Genomic DNA, 18685 nt, shown 5'->3' on the forward strand with positions numbered 1-18685 from the left:
GTGTTCGGGTTCTTGTTCAGGTAAGGTTTAGAGTTAGGGTTAGGGCTAGGTTTCGGGTTAGAGGGTTAGGGTTAGCATTAGGGTTAGGTTTAGTGTTAGGGTTAGGGTTAATGTTAGGGTTAGGGTTAGGGTTATGGTTTAGGGTTAGGGTTAGTGTTAGGGTTTGGGTTAGGGTTAGGATTAGTTTAAGGGGTATGGTTAGGTTTAGGGTTAGGGTTAGTTTTAGTCTTAGGTTTATGGTTAGAGGTTAGCGTTAGGTTTAGGGTAAGAATTTGGGGTTGGGTTAGGGTTCTGGTTAGGCTTAGAGGTTAGGGTTAGGGTTAGGGTTAAAGCTTATGTTTAGTGTTAGGGTTAGCGTTAGGTTTAGCATTAGAATTTAGGGTTAGAATTACGTTTAGGGTTAGGATTAGGCTTAGGCTTATGGAAGGGTTAGGGTTAGGTTAGTTATTATGGTCAGGGTTAAAGTTATTTTTAGGGTTAGTGTTAGGGTTAGAGTCAGGTTTAGGGTTAGAATTTGGTTTAGGTTTAGGTTTAGGTTTAGGGTTAGTGTTAGGATTAGGTTTAGAAGTTAGGTTTAGTGATAGGGTTAGGGTTATGATTACTGGTAGGGTTAGGGTTAGTGTTAGGGCTAGGTTTATGTGTTAGGTATTAGGGAGAGTGTTATGGTTAGGCTTTGGGTTACCGTTATTGTTAGCGTTATGATTAGGTTTATGGTTAGGGCTAAGCTTAGGGTTAGGTTTAGCTTTAGGGTTATGGTTAGGGTTAGGCTTAGTTTTAGGCTTAGGTTTAGCTTTAAGGATAGGGTTTTGGTTATTCTTTGGGTTATGATTAGAGTTAGGGTTAGGATTATGGTTAGTGTTAGGGTTAGGTTGAGGTTTAGCGTTAGTGTTAGGGTTAGGGTTTGAAGTTAGGTTTAGTGTTAGGTTTAGGTTTAGGATTACGGATAGGTTAGTATTAAGGTTAGGGTTAGAGGTTAAGTTTAATTTTAGAGTTAGGGTTAGCATTTGGGTTATGGTTAGGGTTAGAGTTAAAGTTAGTGCTAGTGTTAGGGTTAGTGTTAGGGTTAGAGTTTAGGGTGAGTGCTAGGGTGAGGTTAGGGTTAGTGTTAGCGTTAGGTTTATGGTTAGTGTTTAGGGTTAGGGTTAGGTTTAGCGTTAGGGTTAGGTTTAGGGTTAGGATAAGATGTTACTGTTAGGGGTAGGGTTTAGTGTTATGGTTATGGTTAGGGTTAGGTTTAGGGGTTAGGTGTTAGGGAGAGGGTTAGGTTTAAGCTGCGGGTTACAGTTAGTGTTAGGGTTACGATTAGGTTTAGGATTACATTTAGGGTTATGGTTACAGTTAGGGTTAGGGTTAGTTTTAGGGTTAGGCTTAGGTTTACAGTTAGTTGTCGCATTAGGTTTAGGGTTAGGGTTAGGGGTTAAGTGTTTAGGGATAGGATTAATGTTAGGCTTATTGTTATGGTTAGGGTTTTGGTTAGGGTTAGGTTTACCGTTAGCTTTATGGTTAGGGTTAGGGTTAGCTAGGGTTAGAAGTTAGGTTTAAAGTTAGGTTTAGGGTTAGCGTTAGGCCAAGGTTTAGGGTTAGGTTTAGTGTTAGAGGTTAGGGTTAGGGTTAGGGCTAGGGCTAGCATTAGGGTTAGGGTTAGTTTCAGGGACATGGTAAGGTTTAGGTTTAGGGTTAGTGTTAGTCTTACGGTTATGGTTAGAGTTTAGCGTTAGGTTTAGGGTTAGATTTTGGGGTTTGTTCCGGGTTATGGTTAGGCTTATAGGTTATGGTTAGGGTTAGAGTTAGGGTTAGGGTTAGGGTTAGGGTTAAAGCTTAGGTTTAGGGTTAGTGTTTGCGTTAGAAGGTGGTTTAGTGTTAGGCTTATTTTTCGGATATGTTTTAATGTTGGATTTATGGTTAGGGTTAGGGTTTAGGTGTTAGGGATAGTGCTATGCTTTGGGTTAGGGTTAGGGTTCGGTTTACCGTTAGGGTTAGGGATAGTGTTAGGGTTATGGTTAAGGTTAAGTTAGAGTTAGTATTAGCATTAGTGTTAGGGCTATGGTCAGGGTTATAGTTAGAGTTTAGCTTTAGGTTTAGTGATAGAGTTTGGGGTTAGGGTCAGGGTTAGTGTTAGGCTTAGAGGTTATGGTTAGAGTTAAGGTTAGGGTTAGGTTTAAAGCTTAGGTTTAGGTTAGAGTTAAGTTTAGCGTTAGGAATATGTTAAGGGTTAGGATTAGGGTTAGTCATGAAGTTTAGGGTAAGGGTTAGGTTTAGGTTTACAGTTTAATGTTAGTGTTACTGTTAGTGTTAGTATTAGGGTTAGGGTTAGGTTTAGAATTAGGTTTAGAGTTAGGTTAGGGTTAGCATTAGTGTTAGGCTTAGAGTAGTGTTATGTTTAGGGTTAGCGTTTAGTGTTAGGGTTAGTGTTATGGTTAGGTGCAGGGTTAGGTTGAGATTTAGGGTTAGCGGTAGGTTTAGGGTAAGAAGTTAGGTTTAGTGTTAGGTTTGGGTTAAGGTTAGGGATAGCTTTAGGGTTAGGGTTAGTGTTAGGTTTTATGGTTAGTGTTAGGCTTAGGCTTAGTATTATGGTTACAGGTATGGGTTAGTGTTAGAGTTAGGATTAGTATTATGGTTAGGGTTATTATAGGGTTAGGGTTAGTGTTAGGGTTAGGTATTACAGTCAGTGTTAGGGTTAGTTTAAGGGGTAGTGTTAATGTTAGGGTTGGGGAGAAAGTTAGGTTTAGGGTTACTGTTATGGTTAGGGTTAGGGTTAGGATTGAGGTTAGGGTTAGGATTAAGGGTTATGGTTATGGTTAGGGTTAGGTTTAGGGTTAGGGTTAGGGTTAGTGTTAGTTTTAGGGTTGGGGTTTGGTGTTAGGGATAGGGTTAGGGTTAGCGTTAGTGTTAGGTTTTCGTTTGGGTTTATTTTTAGGAATAGTGGTAGCTTTAGGTTTAGGGTTTGGGTTAAGGTTAGGATTAGTGTTAGTGTTAGGGTTAGGGTTAGGGTTAGGTTTAGGTTTAGGTTTATGGTTAGGTTTATTGTTAGGGTTAGAAGTTGGTTTAGTCTTAGGGTTAGTGTTAGGGTTAGAGTTAGTGTTAGGGTTAGGGTTAAATATTAGGGTTAGGGTTAGTGTTCGGGTTAGTGTTATGGTTAGAATTTAGTTTTAGGGTTAAGGCTAGAGTTTAGGGTTAAGTTTATGGTTAGGGTTAGTGTTAGGGTTAATGTTAGGTTTAGGTTTAGATATTAGGGTTAGGTTTAGGTTTAGGGGTAGAGTTAGGGTTAGGGTTAGTTTTATGTTTAGAATTTAGGGTTAGCGTTAGGGTTAAGGTTAGGTGTTACCATCAGTGTTAGTGTTAGTTTTAGGGTTAGTGTTAGGGTTAGGGATATGGATTAAGGTTAGGGTTTTGGTTAAGGTTATGGTGAGGGTTAGGGTTAGGTTTTCGGTTAGGGGTAAGGTTAGTGTTATAGTTTAGGGTTAGAATTATGTTTAGGGTTAGGATTAGGCTTAGTCTTAAGGTAGGGTTATGGGTTAGCTTTAGGTATTACGGTCAGGGTTAAAGTTAGAATTAGGGTTAGGGTTTGGGTTAGGCTTTGGGTTAGGTTTAGGTTTAGGGTTAGGTTTAGTGTTAGGGTTAGAAGTTGGTTTACTGCTACTGTTAGGGTTAGGTTTAGATTTAGGTTTAGTGTTAGATGTTAGGGTTCATGTTACTGTTAGAGTTTATGGTTAGGGTCAGGGTTCAGGTTAGAGGTTAGCATTAATTTTAGTGTTAGAGTTTGGGATTAGGGTTAGGGTTAGGGTTAGGCTGAGGTTATGGTTAGGGTTAGTGTTAGGGTTATGGTTAAAGCTTAGGTTTAAGTTTAGGGTTACAGTTAGGTTTACAGGTTAGGGTTAGGGTTAGTTTTGGGGTTACTGTTAGTGTTAATGCTAGGGTCAAGATAAGGGTTAGTGTTAGGGATTAATGTTATTTTTTGGGTTAGATTTATGGTGAGGGTTAGGGTTAGGTTTTAGTTTAGGCTGTAGTGTTAGCATTAGAGTTTAGGATTAGGGTTAGGGTTAGTGTGAGTGTTAGGGTTAGGGTTAGGTTTAGCGTTAGAATTTAGGGTTAGAATTACGTTTAGGGTTAGGATTAGGCTTTGACTTATGGTAGGGTTAGGGTTAGGGTTAGGTATTACGGTCAGGTTTAAAGTTAGTTTTAGGGTTATGGTTAGGGTTAGAGTTAGGTTTAGGGTTAGAGTTTAGGGTTAGAATTAGGTTTAGGTTTACGGTTAGGATTAGTGTTATGATTAGGATTAGAAGTAAGGTTTAGGGGTAGGGTTAAGTTTATGATTACTAGTAGGGTTAGGGTTAGTGTTAGGGTTAGGGTTACGTTAGGTGTTAGGGAGAGGGTTATGGTTAGGCATCGGGTTACGGTTAGTGTTAACGTTACATTTAGGTTTAGGGTTAGGGTTAGATTTATGGTTATTTTCAAAGTTAGGGTAAGGGTGAGGGTTAGGGGTTAGGTGTTAGGGATAGGGTTAGTGTTAATGTTAGGGTTAGGTTAAGGTTTACGGTTCGGTTTAGGGTTACGGATAGTGTTAGGGTTATGCTTAGGGTTAGGTTTCGGGTTAGGGTTAGGTTTAGGGCTAGGGTTAGGATTAGTGTTAGGGTTATGGTTAGAGGCTAGCATTAATTTTAGTGTTAGAGTTTGGGGTTAGCCTTAGGGTTATGGTTTAGGCTTAGAGGTTATGGTTAGGGTTAGAGTTAGGGTTAGGTTTAATGCTTAAGTTTAGGTGTAGGGTTACGGTTAGGGTTAGTGTTAGGTTTAGAAGTTAGTGTTAGGGTTAGATTAGGATTAGGGTTAGGGTTAGAGTTAGGTTTAGCTTTAGGGTTAGAGTTAGGGTTAGCATTTGTTTTAGATTTAGGTTTAGGTTTAGGTTTAGGGATAGGGTTACACTTTTGCTTTGGGTTATGGTTAGAGTTAGGGTTAGTGTTATGGTTATGGTTATGGTTAGGGTTAGGGTTAGGTTAGGGTTTGAAGTTAGGATTAGGGTTAAGGTTTAGGATAGGTTAGTGTTAGGGTTAGTGTTAAAGTTATAGTTAGGGTTAGAGTTAGGGTTAGAGTTAAAATTTAGTGTTAAGTGTTAGGGTTATGTTTAGGGTTAGAGTTTAGGTTTAGGGTTAGGTTTAGTGTTAGTGTTAGTGTTAGGATAAGAAATTATTGTTAGGGGTAGGGTTAGGGTTATCGTTACAGTTAGGGTTAGGGTTAGTGTTAGTGTTAGGGTTAGGGTTAGGGGTTAGGTGTTAAGGAGAGTGTTAGGGTTAGGCTGTGGGTTACGGTTAGTGTTAGGGTTACGATTAGGTTTATGGTTAGGTTTAGGTTTAGGGTTACGGTTAGGGTTACGGATAGGGTTAGGGTTAGGTTTACAGTTAGTTGTAGTGTTAGGTTTAGAGTTAGGGTTAGGGGTTAACTGTTAGGGATAGAATTTGGGTTAGGCTTAGGGTTAGGGTTAGAGTTATGGTTAGGTTTAGGTTTACAGTTAGTTTTAAGGTTATGGTTAGGTTTAGGGTTAGAGTTTGGAGTTGGGTTAGGGTTAGGGTTAGGCTTTGAGGTTAGTGTTAGGTATAGGGTTAGGGTTAAAGCTTAGTTTTAGGGTTAGGGTTAGTGTTATTGTTAGAGTTAGCAGTTGTTTTAGTGTTAGGCTTAGTTTTATGGAAGTTTTAGGGTTTGGTTTATGGTTAGGCCTTATGTGTTAGAAATAGTGTTAGGCTTTGGGTTAGGGTTAGGGTTAGGTTTACGATTAGGGTTAGGGACAGCTGTAGGGTTAGGTTTAGTGTTAGGGTTAATTTAGAGTTAGTGTTAGCGTTAGTGTTAGGGTTAGGGCAGGGTTATCATTAAATTTAGCATTATTTTAGCGATAGAGTTTGGTGTTAGAGTTAGGGTTAGTGTTAGGCTTAGAGGTTATGGTTAGAATTAAGGTTAGGGTTAGGTTTAAAGCTTAGGGTTATGGTTAGGGTTATGGTTAGGGTTAGGGTTAGGGTTAGTGTTAGGGTTAGATTTAAGGTTAGGGTTAGTGTTAGGTTTAGGTTTAGGGTTAGGGATTGTGTTAGGTTTAGAAGTTGGTTTAGTCTTAGGGTTAGGGTTGGAGTTAGAGTTATAGTTAGTGTTCGGGTTAGATATTAGGGTTAGGGTCAGTGTTATGGTTTGAGTTTACGATTAGGGTTTGTGTTAGAGTTAGGGTTAAGTTTAGGGTTAGGGTTAGGGTTAGGGTTAGGGTTAGGCTTAAAACTTCGGTTTAGGATAAGGGTAAGTGTTAGGGTTAGGGTTAGTGTTAGTGTTAGTGTTAGGGTTAGGTTTTAGGTGTTAGGTGTTAGGGAGAGGGTTAGTGTTATGCTTTGTGTTACGATTAGGTTTAGGGTTACGATTATGTTTAGGCTTAAGGTTACGGTTAGGTTTAATTTTAGGGTTAGGGTTATGGTTACTGTTAATTTTAAGGGTACTGTTTAGGGTATTGTTTACGTTTAGGTTTAGGTTTATTGTTAGTTTTAGGGTTAGGGTTAGGGTTGGGTTAGGGTTAGGTTAAGAGTTAGGGTTAGTTCGAGGTTTAGGTTTATGGTTAGTGTTAGAATTTAGGTTTAGAGTTAGTGTTAGGGTTAGGCTAGGTTTAGAGTTAGGGTTAGAGGTTAGTCTTAGTTTTAGGGTTAGGTTTAGGTGTAGTGTTGAGTTAGGTGTTACTTGTTAGGGAGAAGATTATGGTTAGGCTTTGGGTTACGGTTAATTTTAGGGTTACGATTAGGTTTAGGGTTAGGTGTAGGGTTATGGTTTGGGTTTGTTTTACGGTTAGGTTTAGGGTTAGGGTTAGGGCTAGTGTTAGGTGTTAGGTGTTAGGGATAGAGTTAGTGTTATGGTTAGGATTAGGATTAGTGTTAGTGTTAGGTTTAGGTTTATGGGTAGTGTTAGGTTTAGTCTTAGTGTTAGGGTTAGGAATAGGGTGTGGGTTAGGCTTAGGGTTAGGGTTTAGGTTTAGGCTTACTTTTAGGGTTATTTTTAGGGTTAGGGTTAGGTTGTGGTTTAGGTTTATGGTTAGGGTTAGGGTTAGTGCTAGGGTTAGGTTTCAGGTCAGGGTTAGGGTTAGGGTTAGAGTTTAGGATTAGGGATAGGTTTTGTTTTAGGGTTAGGTTTAGGGTTAGAGTTTAGGGTTAGTGTTAGGGTTAGGGTTAGGGTTAGGGTTAGGGTTAGCATTAGAATTTAGTGTTAGAATTAGGTTTAGGTTTAGGATTAGGCTTAGGCTTATGGTAAGGTTAGGGTGAGGGTTAGGTATTACGGTCAGGGTTAAAGTTTGTTTTACGGTTAGGGTTAGGGTTAGAGTTTAGGGTTAGAATTAGTTTTATGGTTAGAATTAGGGTTAGAGTTAGGATTTGGATTAGAAGTTAGGGTTATGGGTAGGGTTAGGGTTATGTTTACTGGTAGGGTTACGGTTAGTTTTAGGGTTATATTTTGGGTGTTAGGGAGAGGGTTATGGTTAGGCTTCGGGTTACAGTTAGTGTTAGTGTTACAATTAGGTTTACTGTTAGGGTTAGGGTTAGGGTTAGGGTTAGGGTTAGATTTACGGTTTGTTTCATGGTTAGGTTTAGGGTTAGGGTTAGGGTTAGGGGTTAGGGGTTACCGATAATGTTAGGGTTAGGGTTAGGGTTAGTGTTAGTTTTAGGTTTAAGGTTAGGGTTAGGGGTATGTTTAGGCTTTGGCTTATGGTTAGAGTTAGGGTTAGAGTTATGGTTAGGGTTAGGATTAGGTTGAGGTTTAGGGTTAGGATTTGCATTATGGTTAGAAGTTAGGTTTAGGGTTAGGGTTATGGATAGGTTAGTGTTTGGGTTAGGGTTAGGGTTCGAGGTTAAGGTTAGGTTTAGGGTTAGGGTTAGTTTTCGGGTTAGGCTTAGGGTTAGGGTTTTGGTTTAGGGTTATTTTTAGGGTTATTTTTAGGGTTAGCTTTAGGTTGTGGTTTAGGTTTTGGGTTACGGTTAGCGTTAGCATTATTGTTAGGGTTCGGTTTCGGGTCATGGTTAGGGTTAGGGTTAGAGTTTAGGGTTAGGTTTAGGGTTAGGGTTAGTGTTAGGATTAGTGTTTGGTTTAGGGTTAAATATTAGGGTTAGGGTTAGTTTTATAATTAGAACTTAGGGTTAGGGTTAGGTATTATGGTAAGGGTTAGGGTTATTTTTAGGTTTAGTGTTAGGATTAGGGTTAGGGATTAAGGTTAGGTTTTGGGTTAGGGTTATGGTGAGGGTTAGGGTTAGGTTTTGGGTTAGGGTTAGGGTTAGGTTTAAGGTTAGATTTTAGTGTTAGGTTTAGGGTTATTGTTAGTTTTAGGGTTAGGTTTAGGTTTAGTGTTAGAATTTAAGGTTAGAATTACGTTTAGGGTTAGGATTAGGCTTAGGTTTATGGTAAGGTTAGGGTTAGGGTTAGGTATTACGGTCAGGGTTACAGTTAGTTTTATGGTTAGGGTTAGGGTTAGAGTTAGGCATAGGATTAGAGTTGAGTATTAGTATTTGGTTTAGGGTTAAGTTTAGGGTTATGGTTTGGATTAGAAGTTAGGGTTAGGGGTAGGATTAGGGTTATGGTTCCTGCTGGGTTAGTGTTAAGGTTAGGTGTTAGGTATTAGGGCGAGCGCTACTGTTAGGCTTCGGGGTATGGTTAGTGTTAGGGTTACGATTAGGTTTAGGGTTACAGTTAGTGTTAGGGTTAGGGTTAGGTTTACGTTTAGTTTCAGGGTTAAGTTTAGGTTTAGGGTTAGGTGTAAGGTGTTTGGGATAGTTTTAGGGTTCTGGTTAGGGTTAGGGTTACTGTTAGGGTTAGGTTTATGGTTAGGTTTAGGGTTACGGATAGTGTTAGGGTTATGCTTAGGGTTAGGGTTATGGTTAGGCTTTGGGTTATGTTTAGATTTCGTGTTAGGGTTATGTTTAGAGTTAGGTTGAGTTTTAAGTTTAGGAGTAGAGTTATGGTTAGAAGTTAGGTTTAGTGTTAATTTTAGAGTTAGGTTTAGGGATGGGTTAGTGTTAGGGTTAGGGTTAGGGTTAGAGTTTAAGGTTACGGTTAGGGTAACCTTAATGGTTAGGATTAGTGTTAGAGTTAGGGTTAGGTTTAGAGTTAAAGGTTAGTGTTAGGGTTAGTGTTAGGGTTAGAGTTTACAGTGAGTGTTAGGGTTAGTGTTAGGGTTAAGTTTAGGGTTAGAGTTTAGGGTTAGTGTTATGTTTAGCATTAGGATTAGTGTTAGGATTAGAATTTAGTGTTAGGGGTAGGGTTAGTGTTATGGTTATGGTTAGGTTTAGGGTTATTGTTATTGTTATTGTTATTGTTATTGTTAGGGTTAGGGTTAGATTTATGGTTAGTTTAATGGTTAGGTTTAGGCTTAGGGTTAGGGCTAGGGTTAGGATTAGGGTTATGGTTATTGTTAGAGGTTAGCGTTAGGTTTAGTGTTAGAGATTGCTCTTAGGGTTAGGGTTAGGGTTTATGGTTAGTTTTAGTGTTAGGGTTAGCATTAAAGCTTAGGTTTTGGGTTAGTGTTAGGGTTAAGGTTAGGATTAGGGTTAGTGTTAGGGTTAGTGTTAGGGTTCCAGTTAGTGGTATGGGTTCGATTATGGTTAGGGTTAGGATGAGGGTTAGGGTTATTTCTAGGTTATGCTAGGGTTAGGGTTAGCTTTAGGGTTTGGTACATTACAGTCAGCTTTATTGTTAGTTTAAGGTTTGTGGTTAGGGTTAGTGTTAGGAATTAATGTTAGGTTTATGGTTATGATTATAGTTAGGGTTAGGTTTAGTATTAGAAGTTAGGTTTAGGGGTAGGATTATGTTTATGGTTACAGTTAGCGTTAGGGTTACGATTAGGTTTAGGGTTAGGCTTAAGCTTAGGTTTAGGGTTAGGTTTAGTGTTAATTTTAGGGTTAGGTTTAGGGTTAGCTTTGGGGTTAGGTGTTAGGGATAGGGTTAGGGTTAGTGTTAGGATTAGGTTTAGGGTTAGCGTTTGGGTTATGGTTAGGGTTAGGTTTAGGCTTAGAGGTTATGGTTAAGGTTAGGGTTAGTGTTGGAGTTAAAACTTAGGTTTAGGGTTAGGGTTAGGCTTAGGCTGAGGGTTAGTTTTAGGGTTAGTATTAGGGCTAGTGTTAGGGTTTAGGTTTTAGGGAAAGGGTTCAGGTTATGCTTCGTGTTAGGTTACGATTAGGTTTAGGTTTAGGGTTAAGTTTAGCGTTAGTTTTAGGGTTAGGGTTAGGGCATAGGTGTTAGTGATATTGTTAGGGTTAGGGTAAGGGTTAGGGTTAGGTTTATGGTTAGGGTTAGTGTTACGGATAGTATTAGTGTTAAAGTTAAAGTTTAGGTTTGGGTTATGTTTAGGGTTAGTGTTATGGTTGGGTTTAGGGTTAGGCTTAGAGGGTAGGGTTAGGTTTAGGTTAGGGTTAGAGTTTAGGGTTAGGATTAGTGCTAGGTTTAGGGTTAGATATTAGACTTATGTTTAGGGTTAGGGTTAGGGTTAAGGTTTGGTTTTTGACTATAATTTAGTTTTAGAGTTAGGGTTAGGGTTAGGGTACGGTAATGGTTAGGGTTCGGATTAGGTCTAGCTTTAGGGCTAACATTAGGAGTTACCTGTTAGGGAGATGGTTAGGGTATAGCTTTGGGTTATGGTTAGGTTTAGGTTTATGATTAGGTTTAGGCTTAATGTTTCTGTTAGGTTTAGGATTAGGTTTAGGTTTAGGGTTAGGGTTATGGTTAGTGTTAAGTTTATGGGAACTGTTTAGGGTAAGGGTTAGGTTCAGTGTTAGGTTTTTGGTTAGTTTTAGGGTTAGGGTTAGTGTTGGGTTAGGGTTAGGTTAAGGGTTAGAGTTAGTTTGAGGTTTAGGTTTAGGTTTAGTGTTAGGGTTAGAAGTTAGGTTTAGTGTTAGTGTTAGGGTTAGGTTTAGAGTTAGGGTTAGGGTTAGAGGTTAGTGTTAGGTTTTGGGTTAGGGTTAGGTTTAGGGTTTGAGTTAGCATTAGGTTTATGGTTAGAGGTATGGGTTGGGCTTGTGTTAGGGTTACAAGTAGGGTTAGGGTAACCGTTAGGTATTACGTTCAAGGTTAGGGTTAGTTTTAGTGTTAGGGTTAGGGTTTGGGATTAAGTATAGGTTTTGGGTTAGGGTTATGGTGAGAGTTAGGGTTAGATTTAGGTTTCGGGTTAGGTTTAGCATTATTGTTAGTGTTTAGTGTTAGGTTTATGGTTATTGTTAGTGTTAGAGCTAGGGTTAGGTTTATGTTTAGAATTTAGGGTTAGAATTAGGGTTACAGTTAGGATTAGGATCAGGCTTATGGTAAGGTTAGGGTTAGGGTTAGGGTTAGGCTTAGATGTTAGGGTTAGGGTTAGTGTTAGGGTTCCAGTTAGTGTTACAGTTAGACTTTAGGGTTAGTATTAGGGTTAGTGTTAGGGTAAAGATTAGGTTTAGTATTATGGTTACAGGTTAGCATTAGGTTTAGGGTTAGAGTTTGGGTTTAGGGTTAGGGTTAGGGTTAGGCTTACAGGTTATGGTTAAGGTTAGGGTTAGTGTTAGGGTTAAAACTGAGGTTTAGGTTACGGTTAGGATTAGTGTTAGGGTTAGTTTTAGGGTTCGAGTTGGGTTTAGGTTTAGGGTTAGGGTTACTGTTAGGGTTAGAAGATGGTTTAGTGTCAGGATTATGGTTAGGGTTAGAGTTAGAGTTAGGGTTAGTGTTAGGGTTAGGGTTGGGGGATAGGTGTTAGTGATAGTGTTAGGGTTAGGGTTAGGCTTAGAGATTATGGTTATGGTTATGGTTAGGGTTAGGGTTATGGTTAGAGTTAGGGATAGGGTTTGGATTAGGATTAGGGTTAGGGTTAGGTTTAGGGGTCACGTGTTAGGGATAGAGTTAGAGCGAAGCTTCAGGTTACAGGTAGGTTTAGGGTTACGATAAGGTAAAGGTTAGGGTTAGGGTTAGGTTTAGGCTTACCTTTTGCATTAGATTTATGGTTTGTTTTAGGGTTAGGGCTAGGGTTATGTTTAGGATTTAGTTGTTAGGGATAAGTTGTAGTTAGGGTTAGGGTTAGGTTTAGGGTTATAGTTTAGGGCTCAGGTTAAGTTAACGTTTAGGATTTGTGTTAGGGTTTGGTTTAGGGTTAGAGTTTAGGTTTAGGGGTAGGTTTAGTGTTAGGGTTAGGATTACAATTTAGGGTTCAGATTAGGTTTACGGTTAAGGTTACATTTACCATTAGGGTTAGGGTTAGGTTTAGTGTTAGGTTTAGGTGTTAGGTGTTAGGGAGAGCGTTATGGTTAGGCTTCAAGTTATGGTTAGGTTTAGAGATACGATTAGGTTAGGGTTAGGTTTAGGGTTATGTTTAGGGTTTGTTTTACAGTTAGGTTTAGGGTTAGGGGTTAGGTGTTCGGGATAGATTTAGCATTAGGGTTAGTGTTAGTTTTTGTTTTAGGGTTAGGGATAGTGTTATGTTTAGGGTTAGGGTTAGTGTTAGGGTTATGGATAGAGTTCGGGTTAGGGTTAGGGTTTATGATTAGGGTTATGGTTAGGGTTATTATTAAGGTTAGGTTTAGGTTGAGGTTTAGGGTTAGGTTTAGGGTTATGTTTAGGGTTAGGGTTAGTCTTAGGGTTAGGCTTAGGCTTAAGGCTAGGTTTAGGGCTAGTGTTAGGGGTTAGGTTTTAGGGAGAGGGTTAGGACTAGGCTTTGGTTTATGGTTAGGTTTAGGTTTACGATTAGTTTTAGGCTTAAGTTTACAGTAAGTTTTAGGGTTAGGGTTATGGTTAGTGTTAGGTTTAGGGGTACTGTTTAGGGTAAGAGTTAGGTTCAGTGTTAGGTTTATGGTTAGTTTTAGAGTTAGGTTCAGGGATAGGGTTAGGTTAAGGGTAGGGTTAGGTAGAGGTTTAGGTTTAGGGTTAGAGTTAGTGTTGGAAGTTAGTTTTATTGTTAATGTTAGGGTTAGGTTTAGAGTTAGGTTTAGGGTTAAAGGTTACTGTTAGGTTTAGGTTTAGGGTTAAGGTTAGGGTTTGAGTTAGGGTTAGGTTTAGGGTTAGAAGTATGGGATAGGCTTATGGTAGGGTTAGTGTTAGGGTTAGGTATTACAATTAGGGTTAGGGTTAATTTTAGGTTTAGGGTTAAGGTTAGGCTTAGGGATTAAGGTTAGGTTTTGGATTAGGATTATGTTGAGGGTTTGGTTTAGCGTTAGTTATTGGGTTAGGGTTAGTTTCAGGGTTAGACTTTAGTGTTAGTGTTAGTGTTAGTGTTAGGGTTAGTGTTAGTGTTAGGTTTAGGTTTAGAATTTAGGGTTAGAATTAGCGTTAGGGTTAGGATTAGGTTTAGGCTTATGGTAGAGTTAGGGTGAGGGTTAGGGTTAGGTATTACAGTCAGGCTTAAAGTAAGTTTAGAGGAATATTTAGGTTTAGGGTTAGTGTTAGGGTGAGGTTTATGGTTATGGTCAGATTTAGGGTTAGGGTTAGTATTAGAATTTAGGGTTTGGGGTACAGTTTGTGTTATGGTTACTGTTAGATTTAGGGTTAGTGTTAGGGTTAGGTTTAGGTGTTAGGTGTTAGGGAGTGGTTAGGGTTAGGCTTCGGGTTACAGTTATTTTTAGGATTAGATTAGGTTTAGTGTTACTGCTTGTGAAAGGGTTAGGGTTATGTTTACGGTTAATTTCAGGGTTAGGTTTAGGTTTAAGGTTAGGGATTAGGTGTTAAGGATTGGGTTAGGATTAGGGTTAGGTTTACGGTTAGGTTTAGGGTTACAGATAGTGTTAGGTTTATGCTTAGGATTAGGGTTAAGGTTAGGGTTAGAGTTAGGTTTAGGGTTAGGATTACGGTTAGGGTTATGGTTAGAGGTTAGCGTTAAGTCCAGTGTTAGAGTTTGGAGTTAGTGTTAGTGTTAGGGTTAGCCTTAGAAGTTATGGTTAGGGTTAGTGTTAGGGTTAGGGTTAAAGCTTAGGTTTAAGGTTAGGTGTTACGGTTATGTTAGGGTTAGGTTTAGAGGTTAGTGATAGTGTTAGGGTTAAGGTTAGTGTTGGTGTTAGTGTTAGGGTTAGGTTTAGAGTTAGGTTTCAGTTTAGGGTTAGGGTTAGGGTTTGGGTTAGGGTTAGGGTTAGGGTTAGGGTTAAGTTTAGGATTAGGGTTAGTGTTAGTGTTAGGATTAGGGATATGGTTATTGTTAGGCTTTGGTTTATGTTTAGAGTTAGGGTTAAGGTTATGGTTAGCTTTACAGTTGGTTTGAGGTTTAGGGTTAGTGTTAGGGTTACGGTTAGAAGTTAGGTTTAGTGTTAGTTTTAGGGTTAAAGTTAGGGATAGTTCAGTGTTAGGGTTAGGGTTGAGGTTAGAGGTTAAGTTTAGGGTTATCATCAAGGTTAGGGTTACGGTTAGGGTTGGGGTAAGAGATAAAGGTTAGTGTTAGTGTTAGGGTTAAGGTTTAAGTTTTGTGCTACGGTGAGTGTTAGGGTTAGTGTTAGGGTTAGGTTTAGGGTTAGAGTTTAGGGTTAGGGTTATGTTTAGGGTTAGGGTTAATGTTAGGATTAGAAGTTAGTGTTAGGGGTAGGGTTAGGCTTATGGTTACAGTTATGGTTAGGGTTAGTGTTAGGGTTAGGGATTAGGTGTTAGGGAGTGACTTAGTGTTATGCTTTGGGTTTCAGTTAGTGTGTAAGGGTTACAAATAGGTTTAGGTTTAGGTTTAGGGTTAGGGTTAGGTTTAGGTTTACGGTTAGTTTTAGGGTTAGGTTTAGGTTTAGGGTTAGGGGTTAGGTGTTAGGGATAGGCTTAGGGTTATGGTTATTGTTAGGGTTAGGGTTACGGTTAGGGTTAAGGTTAGGTTTATGGTTAATTTTAGGTTAGTGTTAGTTTTAGGGTTAGGGTTAGGATTTAGGGTTTGGATTAGTGTTAGGCTTATGGTTAGAGGTTAGCGTTAGGTTTAGTGTTAGAGTTTGGTGTTAGGGTTAGGGCTAGGGTTAGGCTTAGATTTTATGGTTAGGCTTAGTGTTAGGGTAATCGTTAAAGCTTAGGTTTTAGGTTAGTGTTAGGATTAGGATTAGGGTTAGTGTTAGGTTTAGTGTTAGAGATATCGTTAGGGTTATGGTTAGGGTTAGGGTTAGGGATTGCTAGGTTATGGTTAGGGTTAGGCTAACGTATTACAGTCAAGTTTAGGCTTATTTTAAGGTGTAGGGTTAGGGTAAGGGTTAGGGTTAGGGATTAATTTTAGGTTTAGGGTTATGGTTTTAGTTAGAGTTAGTGTTAGGCTTCGGGTTAGGATTAGAAGTTAGGTTTAGGGATAGGGTTAGGTTTATGGTTACACTAAGTGTTAGGGTTAGTGTTAGGGTTAGGGTTAGGGGTTAGGTGTTAGGGAGAGGATTAATATTAGGCGTCGGGTTACAGTTATCATTAGAGTTACGATTAGGTTTAGCGATAGGCTTAGGGTTAGGGTTAAGGTTAGGTTTAGTGTTAATTTTAGGGTTACGTTTGTGGTTTCGTTTGTGGTTTGGTGTTAGTGATAGTGTTAGGGTTAGGGTTAGGTTTTGTGTAAGGGTTAGGTTTATGGTTAGGGTTATGGTTAGGAATCGTGTTAGGTTTAGGGTTAGGGTTTAGAGTTAGGTTTAGTGTTAGGGTTAGGTTTAGTTTTAGAGTTAGGGTTAGTTTTAGGGTTAGAATTTGATTTAGTGTTAGGGATGGGGTTAGGGTTACAGTTAGAGTGAGGGTTAGGGTTTGATGTTAGGGTTAGGGTTAGGGTTACATTTATTGTTACCGATAGGGTTAGGGTTAGTGTTACGGATAGTTTAGGCTTAGGTTTAGGGTTAGAGTTAGGGTTAAGGTTAGTGGTCAGCGTTAGGTTCAGTGTTAGAGTTTGGGTTTAGGTTTAGGGATAGGGTTATGCTTAGAGTTTATGGTTAAGGTTAGTGTTAGTGTTAGGGTTAAAACATAGGTTTAGAGTTAAGGTTAGAGTTAGGGTTATGGTTAGTGTTAGGATTATTGTTAGGGTTAGGGTTAGGGGTTAGGTGTAAGATTTAGATGTTATCGTTAGGGTTAGGGTTACAGTTAAGTTACCGGTAGGGTTAGGGTTAGTGTTACGGATAGAGTTTAGGGTTAGGTTTAGGGTTAGAGTTAGAGTTAAGGTTAGAGTTTCGGTTATGGTTAGAGGTCAGAGTTAGGTTTAGGGTTAGAGTTTGGGTTTAGGATTAGGGTTAGGGTTAGGCTTAGAGGTTATGGTTAAGGTTAGAGTTAGGGTTAGGGTTATTGTTGGGATTATTGTTAGGGTTAGGGTTAGGGGTTAGGTGTTAGGGATAGGGTTAGGGTTAGGGTTAATGTTAGGGTTATTGTTAGGGTTAGGGTTAGAGATATGGGTTAGGGTTAGGGTTAGGGTTAGGGTTAGGGTTCGGCTATGGTTATGGTTAGGGTTAGTGTTAGAGTGAGGGTTAGTGTTAGGTTTAGGGTTAGGGTTAGAGGTATGGGTAAGGGTTAGGTTTAGGGGTGAGGTTCAGATTAGGTTTAGTGTTATCGTAGGTTTAAGGTTACGGTTAGGGTTATGTATTATGGTCAGTGTTACCCTTATTTTAATGCATAAGGTTAGGGTTAGGGTTAGGGATTAATGTTAGGTTTAGGGTTAGGTTTATCGTTAAGGTTAGAGTTAGGGTTAGTGTTAGGGTTACGGTTAGATTTTAGGGTTAGGGTTAGGCTGTGTTAGGGTTAGTGTTACAGTTAGGATTAGGTTTAAGTTTAGGGCTTGGATTAAAATTAGGGTTAGTTTTAGGGTTACATTTAGGGGTTAGGTGTTAGGGATAGGATTAGGGTTAGGCTTTGGGTTATGTTTAGGGTTAGGATTACAATTAGGTTAGTGTTAGGGTTAAGGTTAGCATTTGCATTAGATTTATGTTTAGTTTTAGGGTTAGGTTTAGGGTTACGGTTAGGGTTAGGGTTTAAGGTTAAGTTTAGGTTTAGTGTTAGGGTTAGGGTTAGGTTTAGATTTATGGGTTAGGGTTAGGGTTAGGGTTAGTGTTAGTGTTAGGGTTAGGTTTAGAGTTAGGTTTAGTTTTAGTGTTAGGGTTATGGTTAGGGTTATGGTTAAATTTAGGTTAGGTTTAGGGTTAGCCTTAGGGTTAGCGGTTAAGTTTAGTTTTATAGTTAGGATTAGGGTTAGGCTCAGGTTTAGGGTTAGATGTATGGGTCAGTGTTATGTTTAGGTGTAGGGTTAGGATTAGGGTTAGTGTTAGGCTTAGGGATAGGGTTACGGTTAAGCTTTCGGTTATGGTTATGATTAGTGTTAGGGTTATGGTCAGGATTAGGGTTAGGTTGAGGTTTAGGTTTAGGGTTAGAAGTTAGGTTTAATGTTATGTTAGTGTTAGGGTTATGGTTAGGATTACAGGTTAAGTTTTGGGTTAGTGTTAGGTTTACGGTTAGCATTAGGGTTAGGGATAGGGTTAGAGGTATGGGTTAGGTTTAGGTTTAGGGGTATGGTTAGAGTTAGGGTTAGGGTTATGGTAGGTTTAGTGTTAGGGTTAGCTAGGTGTTACTGTCAGGGTTCGTGTTAGTTTAAGGGGTAGGGTTCGGGTTAGGGTTAGGGCTAGGCTTAGGGTTATGTTTAGAGTTTAGCTTTAGGTTTAGTGTTAGGGTTAGGGTTAGAGTTTAGGTTTAGAGTTAGGGCTAGGGTTAGGTTTAGAAGTTAGGATTAGGTGTAGGGTTAGGGTTATGATTACGGTTAGTGTTAGTGTTAGGGTTAGGGTTAGGGGTTAGTTGTTAGGGAGAGTGTTAGGGTTAGGGTTAGGGGTTAGTTGTTAGGGAGAGTGTTAGGGTTAGTGTTAATGTTAGGGTTAGGGTTATGGTTAGGGTTAGTTTAGGCTTAGCATTAGGAGTTAGTTGTTAGGGAGAGGGTTATGGTTAGGCTTCGTGTTATGGTTAGTGTTAGTTTTACCATTAGGTTCAGTGTTAGGCTTAGTGTTAATTTTAGTATTAAGGTCAGAGTTAGGTTTACGGTTAGGTTTAGGGTTAGGTTTAGACTTAGAGTTAGGGGTTAGGTGTTAGGGATATGGATAGAGTTAGGGTTAGGGTTAGGATTAGGGTTAGGTTTATGTTTAGGTTTAGGTTTAGGGTTAGGATTAGGGTTAGTATTAGGGCCAGGGTTAGGTTTAAGGATAGGGTTACGGTTATGCTTTGGGTTATGGTTAGGGTTATTGTTAGGCTTATTTTTAGGGTTAGGTTGAGGTTTAGCGTTAGGGTTAGGTTTAGGGATAGAAGTTATGTTTAGTGTTATGTTTAGGGTTAGAGTTTAAGGTTAGGGTTAGGTTATGTTCTAGGGTCAGGGTTATGGTTAGGATTAGAATTTAGGGTTAGGCTTAGGTTTAGGGTTAGGGTTACAGTTACGGTTAGGTTTAGGTTTAGTGTTAGGGTTACGGGATAGGTGTTAGGAAGATGGTTATGGTTAGGCTTAGTGTTACGGTTAGGTTTTGGGTTACCATTAGGTTTAGGGTTAGGTTTAGGGTTAGGTTTAGGGTTATGATTATGGTTTGTTTTAAGGTTAGGTTTAGAGTTATGTGTTAAGTGTTAGGGATAGAGTTAGCGTTATGGTTATTGTTAGGGTTAGGGTTAGGGTTAGGGTTAGGGTTAGGTTTAGGGTTAGGGTTAGGTTTAGGGCTAGGGACAGTGTTAGGTTTAGTGGTAGCTTTGGGGGTAGGGATAGTGTTAGAGTTAGGGTTAGGGTTAGGGTTAAGGTTTAGGGTTATTT

Source organism: Cavia porcellus, unplaced genomic scaffold (genome assembly GCF_034190915.1).
Source record: "Cavia porcellus strain 051 isolate PalLab524CR breed Dunkin Hartley unplaced genomic scaffold, mCavPor4.1 scaffold_34, whole genome shotgun sequence".
Classification (NCBI taxonomy): domain Eukaryota; kingdom Metazoa; phylum Chordata; class Mammalia; order Rodentia; family Caviidae; genus Cavia; species Cavia porcellus.